The sequence below is a fragment of the Molossus molossus genome, unplaced genomic scaffold, assembly GCF_014108415.1.
Source record: "Molossus molossus isolate mMolMol1 unplaced genomic scaffold, mMolMol1.p scaffold_m16_p_3, whole genome shotgun sequence".
Lineage (NCBI taxonomy): Eukaryota > Metazoa > Chordata > Mammalia > Chiroptera > Molossidae > Molossus > Molossus molossus.
The window spans coordinates 46,416,457-46,427,897 of NW_023425366.1; the positions used below are offsets into that span (position 1 = coordinate 46,416,457).

Consider the following 11,441-nt stretch of genomic DNA (forward strand, 5'->3'; position numbering starts at 1 on the left):
ATATAATAACTCTAATTTCATTCTTTTTCCCTCTCTATTCTCCCTCCCACATCTGGTCTCCTCTGTAGTCTCAGAATTCTCTTTCTAAAATATTTACTTGGCATTGTTACTCCTCTGCTTAAATTTGTTCAATGGATTTGTATCACCTAAAACCTACATCTTGGTAGACCATGTGTGAAACTTCAGGATCTGTTCCCTCTCTACCTCTTCGACTTCTCTATCTCCCTCGGTTCCCAAATTCCACCGGAAGTTTTAGCAATGCCAAATTCTCAGTCCCCAGCTATGTCTTGGAGCTCTGCACCTCCCTGCTTTTGCACATGTGGCTTTCTTGGCCTGGAGTTGCTCCCAACTGATCTGACTTCATTTACGTTTTAAATGTACCAATCCTGATATTCCACAGAGAAGAGATTTCAGGGGAGCAAGAGTAGACACAGGGAGACCAGAGCAGATGGGGGCTGGATGGTGGCAGCAGTGAGGGCTGAGGGTAGTGCTCAGAGCCTTGTATGTTGTTAGGTTTTTAGGGGATCCATTTTACATATTTCATTTAAAAGCCTATCAAAAACTTTAAACTAGTCGACAGGTAGAAAAACTGAGCCATGAGGTAATTAAGTATTTTGTCAGTATTTCACCAGAAAAAAAAGTTCCATAATCTATTTTTTTTTTTTTTACATAAAGTGTTAGTCTGTCAAAACAAACAAACAAGCAAACAAAAACAAGAAGAAACAAAAACAAAAAACCTGATACTCATCATACATCAAGTAGGGATATAATTTTAATCTTTATTGAGCATCTTCAAAAATAAGTGTTTAATCTTACTTATCTTAAAAATAATTCCCCATTTGAGGGTTTTATGTGTTGTTTTTTTTCCAATGCTGTTCATAAGAAAAGCCATAAAATTAGTAGTTTCTTTCTGGTTCTTGTCCTTTCTTTCAGTCCTCTTCTCTGAATCTTGCAATATGCTCATATCATCAAGAGGTCCCTTAACCTAATAGTTGTATGGTAATAGTAATAGTATTAGTACCAGCTTTAGTATCTAGTAGGAGTAGTAGAAATCTTAGGACTAATACAAGGCATTAACTGCTATTCATAAACTTTTATTATGCCAAAGGTGTAAGCATATTACCTCATGTAATTTATTTAAGAACCCTAAGAGGTAGGTAGCTTCTTTCCCCCATTTTGCAGGTAAGACAATTTCTAAAAGTTATAAAATTTTTCAAGATCGTTCATCTAACAAATTTTGTGCAGTAAAATTCAAACCCAGATTTTATTACCTGTCCCCTTACCCATTACACCAGATTGACTCCTTTAGAGCCATTTTTAGCCAGAGTCCAATTATCATGTAACTATAGATTAATCTAATGAAGTATTTTTAATGTTTTAAGTTTCTGAAAATAAATTTGTGTTTATTGTAGAAAACCCAGAAAAGCACAAAGTAGAAAGTATTTTTATATTCATATCACCCAGGTATAGCTATTGTTAATATTTTTATTTTCTCTACATCATGCTTATAATAAATTTTGTTGTGATTAAACTGAGCAAACTTTTTGTAATCTAATTTTTTCAACTTAATAAAATTATTAAAACATTTTCCCATGTCAAGTTATTTAAACAAAATCTTTTTTTTTTTTTTTTTGTAGTTAAATGGTCTATTGTTATGTGAATGTACCAATGTAGTTATGTGAATTTATTTAACTAAGTCTATACTGTTGGACATTTAGATCAAATTTTTACATATTATGGGGTACATTTTTTCTTAATATAACTAGTTCATTAAGGAATATTTTTATATATGTCTGATTATTTCCTCTGGATAAATCCCTAAAAGCAAAATTGCTAGTTCAAAAATAGAAAATGTTTAACTTGTTTTTATTTTGCTAAAATGCCTTCATGAAAGATTGTTCAAATTTAAACACCAACCAGTAATATACTTTTTCAACCACTAGTTTTTAATGTGGCCAGCTTCCATACACTCTAGCTAATACTCAGTATTAACTGTTACTATTTTTATTATCTGGAGTTGTTTTCTTTTCCTTTTAATAGTTCTTTCCATTTACTTTATTTTTAAAATAAAAAGGGGAAGGACTCTTTCTTCCACCCATGAAGGAGTAGAAACTCTATGATATTCGTACCCCTCCCCCCATAACTGATATCTACAGAATTAGACAAAATATATAAAATGTCTGTTTTCAGGTATTAGACAATAGGCAGTACGAATCTGTTTCCTGAGAGCGTGACTTGAAGCCTGGACCCAATTTCTTAACCTCAGGGTACGGAGGGAGATCCCAATGCAGAGCTGACAGCTTCTCTGAGTTAAGGAGAGAGAGGGGAGCTTGGAAAGGCTGAGGCAGCTGGAAATGTAGGGAGGCATTTAAGAGAGGGAGGAGCTACACAAACCAAGTTCTCCAGAAATTTGCATAGGAGTCTCAATGAGTCTTAGGCTGAATCCAAAACTACACATGTGTAAGTAAACAGCACAAAACCAGGCAGAGAACAACTGCAAAGGCTCTCACTGAACCGTTCTCTGAGCTCACACCAGGCTAAGAGACAATCAAGTTGTTACTATTAAGAGGGGAAAAGCATCATTGAATACCTAAGCATTCAGTAAAGACTATAGAAAATTCAAGCCTTATTAGTAGGAATAAACTCGTCCTACAATATGACTATTCTAGACCTTCCCTGACAAAGCTTAATAATAAGCCTCAAAAGGATCAAATTAATTGCAAGTAACATAACTGTCTGCCAAAATAAATGTCAACACTCTTTAATGAAAGACAAAATAACACTGAAGTGTAAAATTTCTAATATTCAATAAAAAATTACTAGACATGTCAAGTAACAAAATATAACCCTTAATTAAGAGAAATAGCAGTCAGTGGAAACAGAACAAGAAGCGATCAAGACATGAAACTAGCAGACAAGGACTTTAAAAGAGCTACTGTAAACACTCAACAATTTAAGAGAAAACAAGGATATAAAGAAGAAAAAGGTTAAAAATATAAAAAGAAGTTGCATAAATATTCTAGAACCCCAAAACTCAATAACTGAAATGAAAGAATTCATTTAATGGGCTTAACAGCTGGTTAGATATTGCAAAAGAAAAGATTAGTGAATTTGAAGACATAGTAATAGAAACTATCCAATATCAAGCATAGAAAACAGAGGCTGAAAATAAAATGATGGGACCTCGGTAATATGTAGGACAATATCAAGTCATGTCACGTGCATGCAATTGGAGTCCCAGATCAAGAAATGAGAAAGAGGTAGAAAAAAATATTTCAAGAAATAATGGTTAAACATATCCCAAAATTAGTTTTTAAAAAGTATAAACCTACAAATTCAAAAAGCATGAAAAATACCAAGTAGGCTAAACAAAAAATACAACACATTTTAGACCATAAAACACACCTTAGCAAATTTTTAAAAATAGAAATCATACAATGTCTATTCTTAGACAACTATGGAATTAAACTAGAAACCACAAACACAAAGGTAACTGGAAAATCCCAAAATACATGAGATCAAACAACACACTTCTAAATAACATATGGATCTAAGAATAAACCCATTTGCTTATCGGTGAGTTTTACTATCTTGAATTTCATAGGTTTATTCAGCATTTACTACTTTTCTTGGATGAATAGCCACTTTGTCATTTTTCCATTTTTTCACTGAGGTGTTCATTGTTAACTATTTGATTTGTAAGAGTTCTTTATATTGTAAGGAGACTAACTTTTGGTTATATATATGGAGTAAAATTTTACAGTTTGTTTTTCTTTTGAAATTTTTTAATAGTAATTTAATATATAAATAATAAATTATTAATTGTGATGTTTCATTTCTATTAATAAAAAACTTTACAATTTTTTAACATAATTAACTCCCCCCCCCCTTTTTTTTCATTATGATACCTGCTTTGGTATCACTCATAGAAATGCTTGTACAACTTCAGCATCATAGAAATTTAGAAAGAAATGTTAGTAATAATAGTAAAATTACTAATAATTACTACCATTTATTATTAATTATTTTTAGACACTCTACATACATTATTTTATTTAGTCTTTAAAACAAACCTACAAATCGGGAAACCGAGGCTCTGAAGACAAAGCAACTGGCCCATAATCACGAGACTTGCACGTGTTGGAGCTGAGATCAGTGATTTTGCTGTGTACAAACTCTGAACTTAAACAGATGAATAGACCTGGGACACCCTGACTGGCTCTGCTGTGCTGGCTGCTTGATGTGTTACCTTGTATCCCCTTCACCCCTCTGAGCCTTGATGTCACCTGTAAAATTTGCTTAACAATAGCTCCCTCATAGACTTGTTGAGGCAATTAAATCAGGAAAAAAAAAAAAAAAAGCAATGTGCCTGGCACCTAGAGACAGTCAGAGAGTAGTCAGCCACCATCCTTCTTTGCTGGAGTACTTAACTCTTTCCCTCCCCTCTTCGTTGAGGGGTGGGGTGCAAGGGCAGTAACAGAAAGGGTAAACAGTGCCTGCAGTGAGGTGCGGAGGTGGCAACTCCAGGCCTGGCCCGTCTAAGTGAGGAGCAGAGTGAGGTGCGGCACCTCCCTGAAAGACATCACCCTGGGAGGGGCTCAGGAGCTTGCACCATGGGGAGGCACAGGCCTTTCTGAGTGTGAGAGGCCGGGGTACAGGTGGATCAGGCAAATCCCTCTACTGCTCGGAAGCAGCCCCTCTTGCTTGTGGGGAGAGCCCTGTGAGGTTCTGCTCACCTGCCAGCTCTCGCCCGCTTGCCCCGACACACACAGAGACCATGGGCACCCTCAAAGGACACCTGCTGCCAGGGATGGGCTTCTTCTTTGCTCTATGACTCAATGCTGATGTCCTTGGCCCTGCTACAGGGAAGAGGTTTCTCAGACCCCCTGTTCCCCCAAGGGAGAAGCGAGGACACAGATGGTGGTAGCTGGTACCTGTGGAAGAACTGGTGAAGGTCGTCATCAGCCTGACTGGCATCATTTCCAAGTTCTTCTGCTCCCCAGGAGTCAAGCAGCTGAGAATGGTAGACATGGGGGACCCTTTGCAGCTGTTCTTGTTCCCAAATAGAACCACGTACAGGTTCTTCCTGCTCAGTGGTGTGGTGGACACTGTGAGCCAGTTGTGCTGGGCACGGAGGAATATGAAGCTGGAGTGAACAAGGGCACCCTGGAGATCCCCTGTCCATAGTGCCCACCTTCCTCGTCGCCTGGTGTTCCCCTTCCAGGTCTGGGTCCCGGACCAGCGCCCACTCTGGGTGCTCCAGACCTGGATGAGGCTGGTGTTCAGCACCCGGCTGCTGCAGCTCTGCCTGGTGATGTAGGTTCTTCCCTCTGAGCAGCCCTGGCGATCGCCTTCCTCACCATCCTCTTCTGTTGGGCTTAGGGGTGGCCATGCTGGCCGCTGCCTATGGCATCTGCAGCCTATGGCATCACCGCTGCTCCTCCTGGACAGAGAACTCAGGTGCCGAGTACCAGCCGCAGGCTACAGCGGCGCAGAGCTGGTTTCACACCCTCGCTTCCACTCACGCCCTCAGCTGGAGGCCCTGTCCGGCACCTGGGAGAGGGCCTGGAGGATGTGGTGGACCCACCCTTCCTGAGTCACCCCTGTCCTCAGCATCTGGCATGACAGCAGATACCGGAGGTGGAAACTGAGCCTCAGAAGAAGCGTCCCACGGGGGTGCTCAGGGTGAGCTGGAGCAGGGCCAACTGGCCCTCGGTATTGCGGTTCACACAGTCAGACTCATTCCCTCTGAGCTCTAGTGCTGGGACAGCAGCTTGAAAAAAACCAGCGACATATGAGAGGAACTGAATTGTCTGGCATCAGGGCAAGAGCCTGGGGTGTAGCTTTCTGCCAGACAAAAGAGCTGGCTGAGGCCAGTGTTCCTTTGAGACCCTCACCACAGAGCCAGCAGGTGCCATCGCTCAGTCTCCATCCATAAGAGTTTTATCTTACCTATTAATATCGTAAATTTTTATAATATTGAATAATTCTTGCTTTCCTAAAATTAACTTCACAATACTATATTAATTTTTTATATGGATTCTGTTTACTACTATGTTATTTGGGATTTTATATTAATATACATAAATTAAATTGATAGCCTAAGTGTTTTGTGCAGTCTTTGTAGGATTTTAAAATCAGTGCTATACCTGCATTATAAATTATTTTGGAAGGTTACTTCTTTTTCTGTGGTCAGGAAGAGTTTACATTTTATTGCAATTCTCTGTCCTTTAAGGTTTTGGTGGAATTTCCCTCAGAATCCATCAAACCCACTGCTCCTAAGGAGGGGATATATTGTGAATAGTTCTCTATTTATTTTTCCCATGATAATGGCGGAATGACATGTTTATCTCCTCTGGGTCAGTTCTGGCAATTTATACTTTTCTAGAAAATTATACATTGCACCTGGATTCTCAAGTTTATTATTATAAACGTGAATTCAGAAAGTCTTGTTCACTTTATTTCCTTCTGCATATGTGACAATTTCGTTAGTGTCACCTCTTATTTCTACGTACACTTTCTTCTTTTTTCCTCTTGTTTAGGTCAACTAACACAACTCTAAAAAAAATTTCCCCACTGAACCAGCTGTTGGATTTGCCATACCTATACTATCTACTTGTAAATTTGTTCATTTGTTTTAGTCTCATTTTCCTTCCATCTGCATTTCTGAGCTTTGTTTTGCTTTTATATTGTTACTCTTCTAAAATTAGACACTGTCATGAGCCATTTTCACCCTTTATTTATTGCTTATTACTATAAATTTTCCTGTAAGTACTCTTATATAGTACCCTCTATATAAGAGGGTCTTTTCCCCAATAAATCTCTTACATTTTGTCTTCATTATAATCCGCTATTTCCGTTTTGATGCCCTCTTCAGCTTAAAAAGTTGTTTGAAAGAGGCCCTGGCCAGGTAGCTCAGTTGGTTAGAGCTTCATCCTGATATGCCAAGGTTCTGAGTTCAATCTCTGGTCCAGGCACAGACAAGAAGCAACCAGTGAATGTATAAATAAGTAGAACAACAAATCGTCCCCCCCTCTCTCTAATCAATAAATTAGAACAAAAATTTTAAGTTGTTTAAGAGACAGCTTTTCTTTCCCAAGTGATGTTTGTGTTTTTTCCTGGTTTAATTTCTAGTTCTGTTGCACAGTGATTAGAATATATTTGTTAGAACTATTTCTATCATTTGAAATTTATTCAGTATACCTTATGTTTTGAAATTCAGCCAATTTTTATAAATTTTCTATGGGTACAAAAGAACGACTTCACCTTCAATTTTCATGATACAGAGATTTTATATATATATGTAATAACTATAATATAATAATTTTATATAGGTTTTTTGTCCACTTGATCTTTTATAAGTAATTTATCTTCCTCACTAAATTACATGAATACTATTTTTTAATGTTTGCATTTATACCTTTATAATTAATTTTATTGCTATTATTAATCAGTTTATTAAATGATCCCTAGGTTTAGAAAATCAGGTATAACTTCACTCTTTATAGTTTTTTATTCCCTTTCCCCATCAATTTTTATTATGCCCATTATTTCTATATTTTCAAGATTTTTAATATTGACATTTTATTGATGATCTCCATTCCTTTTTATCTTTCTTTCTTCACCTACTGATTGGTTAAAATTCTTCTTTTGCCTATATCTTCAGAATATCTTCCTTGTGAATTGCATCCTTTAGCATTAAATGGCTTTATTTTTCTAAATTATTTGGGTTTCTGAATTCTACCTTATCTGAAATTAATATCAGGGTCACAGCCTTTTTTTTTTTTTTTTTGTCTTTGAATTTGCTGTACTATTGTATCATTTTACTCACCCTTTTATTTCCAAACACCATATAGTTTTAAGTGTTTCTCTTGTATACACATAAAATTGTTTTGTTATACAATTAAATTTGAAAAAATTTTTTTTTATTTACTAGATGCTTGAGCTCACTTACATTTATTGATAAGGTACAAATGTTTAGCTTTTGGCTTTAGTGCTGTCATTATTTTCTTGTTTTCTGTTTTTTATAGTTTTTTGAAATGTTTTTTATTATGTGGTCTGTTGATATCTCTATACTAATTTTGAACCCTACTACCTAACTGAAGTCTATTTTTCAGTAGTTCTCATAAATTTCTGGGAATACGATTTCAAACAAAATTCCACCAAAATGACAAATGGTCAAGATTTCCTAAATATTGTAAAATATGTGTATTTCAGCTCCAAAGCCATGCCATACTTAAAAGGGAAACACTAGATGCATTTTCATTCAGATCAGGAATAATATAATGATACCCATTATCACCACTAGGGGCATGCAATTATCTGAGAGAAAATAATAAATGGAATAAAAATTGTACACAAGGAGGTAAAATTGTAACCTGAAAGCTCCAAGAAAATCAACTAAATTTTAAAATGACTTTGATTAGAAAATTCATTAAAATATATAAATTGTTTGCATATGTACAAAAAAACCCATTAACAATAGCAATGATTGCCACAACAAAATATCTAGAAAAAAATAATATAAGAATTTTCAAATATCCATGGGAAAAAAGAAATTTAACACTCCTGAAAGGCATCAAAAAAGATCTGAACTAAAATTTTTTTAATAAACACTGTTTTCTAAGATATAAAGGTGATGAGAATGTCAAAGTTATTTTATAAATTAACATACCAACAAATTTTTATTACAAAATACAAACATTTTTATGCATAGAAACTAGATAGATTGATTTTAAATCTCATGTGAAAAAATAAAAGAAATATTCAGTAAAACTTGGAAGTGAAGCAATGAAGGGGTAACAAGTCCAACTGAATATAAAAATATGTTACAAAGCTACATAAGTTCAAATTGTATGATAGTAGCGGTCTGTCCCTCTGAAACAGTGAGCATTAGATTATAGAGGGGAGTGTGGACTTCCTTGCTTTGCTCATGACATTAATGAGAAATGTTTCTTATGTTTCATAAAAAAGGGTCACTTTAATGAGATTTGAGAGCAAAGAATAACAATACTTTGGAGATGTATGTTCAGAATATGACAGACCAGGTATTGACACACTATATCCATGGGCTAAATCCAGCTTGTTGCCTGTTTTTATAAATAAAGTTTTATTGGAACATAGTCACATTTTTTTGTTGTTGTTGTTTATGTACTATCCATGGCTGCTTTCACTGAAATATTTACTGTTTGTTTACAGGACAATTTTGCCATTTCCTACGCTAGTCTATGCTTCAGTAACAATTTCAAAATATTTTCTGCATTACATACCAAAAGTTTATTTTTCTTGCTTAAACTACCTATCCAACATACGTTGGCAGGGAAACTGTGTCCCAATATTCACAAAGGGATCTAGGTTGATAGACTCTCAAAAGCTTGTAACTGTGCTATCCAGAATACACAGTCTCTTCTAGTGGACTTATTATGTCTACTCATGTTCCATTGGCCACATAGTACTATATTTGGAGGTCTACGAATTAGAAAATGGAAAAAGCTCTTATCTTTGCTCTTGGGAGTTTATAGTTTAATAATAAAGAAATGAGGGATGAAACCAATAATCAGCTAAAATCCAAGTAGGTTCCATCAAGAGGAACAAAGTTCCAAAGGGAGGCAAACGCAGGAAGGACATGATCATAGCTATTTAAGCATATGAGCAAAAGATTTGAGCAGGAGTGGCACTCAAGGCCATTTAGATGGAGATATGGGGTAGGGAGTGTTTAAAGAGAAGGGGGCACTGTGAATAAAAGGCCAGAGGCTAAAGTAATAGAAGTACTCAAGAAATAGCAAAGAATCTAATTGAAATACAGAGTGGGACAAAAATAAGTTTACACTTGTGAGTATGAAAAACACAGAAGGTTTTCTTGTATTATTAATTAATTATTGTATTATTTTCCATATGAAAAACTATAAACCTACTTTTTACCTCACCTTGTATATAGTGTATTTAGGAGAAAAGTAGGCAATATGGCTAGAATGACAGGCTGGGGTCATATTGGGAGGACCTTGATTGCATTGAGTATGAAGTCTTTTGCTCAGTATAGATTCTTTAATCTCAGTGGTTTTGCTCTCAGTGGTTGGCACATGCAGGTGTTCAATAATTATTTATTAAATGAATGAAAGAATAAATAAACACTTTCCTAATTTTCTCCTTTATTATTTTATTTTATTTTATTTTTATTTTTTATAAATTATTTATTTATTTTTCTGTTACAGATATTTTACCTTTTTTACCCCATTGGCACCCCCACCACACCCCACCTCCGCCCTGTCCCCGGCTTAGTTGTCCATGTCCATTGGTCATGCACACATGCATATAAGTTCTGTGGTTTATCTCTCCCCCCCCCCCCTTCTGAGGGATGTCAGTCTGTGCCCTACTTCCATGTTTCTGGGTCTACTGTATTCCTCAGACTATTATGTTCATTATATTCCGTATATAAGTGAGATCATGTGGTATTTGTCTTTTTCTGCTTGGCTTGTTTCACTTAGGATAATACTTTCCAGGTCCCTCCATGTCGTCTCAAAGGATAAGAGATCTTTCTTTCTTACCGCTGCATAGTACTCCATTGTGTATATGTACCACTGCTTTTTTATCCATTCGTCTACTGGTGGACACTTGGGCTGTTTCCAGATCTTAGCTATTGTAAATAGTGCTGCTATGAACATGGGGGTACATATATTCTTCCTGATTGGTGTTTCAGGCTTCTTAGAGTATATTCCTAGAAGTGGGATCACTGGGTCAAATGGAAGTTCAATTTTTAATTTTTTGAGGTAACACCATATTGTTTTCCACAGCGGCTGCACCAGTCTGCATTCCCACCAGCAGTATACTAGAGTCCCTTTTCTCCACACCCTCGCCAACACTTGTTGTTTGATGATTTGTTGATGGCAACCATTCTGACAGGTATGAGGTGATACCTCATTGTTGTTTTAATTTGCATCTCTCTGATGATTAGTGATGTTGAGCATTTCTTCATATGTCTCTTGGCCATTTGTATGTCCTGTTTGGAGAGGTGTCTATTCAGCTCCTCTGCCCACTTTTTAATTGGGTTCTTTGTCTTCCTTTTGTGGAGTTGTATGAGCACTCTATATATATTGGAAATTAACCCCTTATCTGATACATCATTGGCAATGATGTTCTCCCATACAGTGGGTTGCCTTTCCATTTTGATGATTGTTTCTTTTGCTGTGCAGAAGCTTTTTAGTTTGATGTAGTCCCATGTGTTCATTTTTTCCTTTGTTTCTGTTGCCTTAGGTGATGTATCAGTGAAAATTCTACTCCATATGATGTCAGAAATTTTGTTGCATATATTTTCTTCTAGAATTTTTATGGATTCACGGGTCACATTTAAGTCTTTTATCCATTTTGAGTTTATTTTTGTGTATGGTGTAAGTTGATGGTCTAGTTTCATTTTTTTGCATGTAGCTGTCCAATTTTCCCAACAC

At 36.2% G+C, this 11,441-nt stretch overlaps 1 pseudogene; it reads left to right on the forward strand.

Moving 5' to 3' along the window:
* Positions 1-4,777: 4,777 nt before the first annotated feature.
* On the forward strand, positions 4,778-5,651 carry LOC118642001 (annotated as a pseudogene).
* Positions 5,652-11,441: the final 5,790 nt, after the last annotated feature.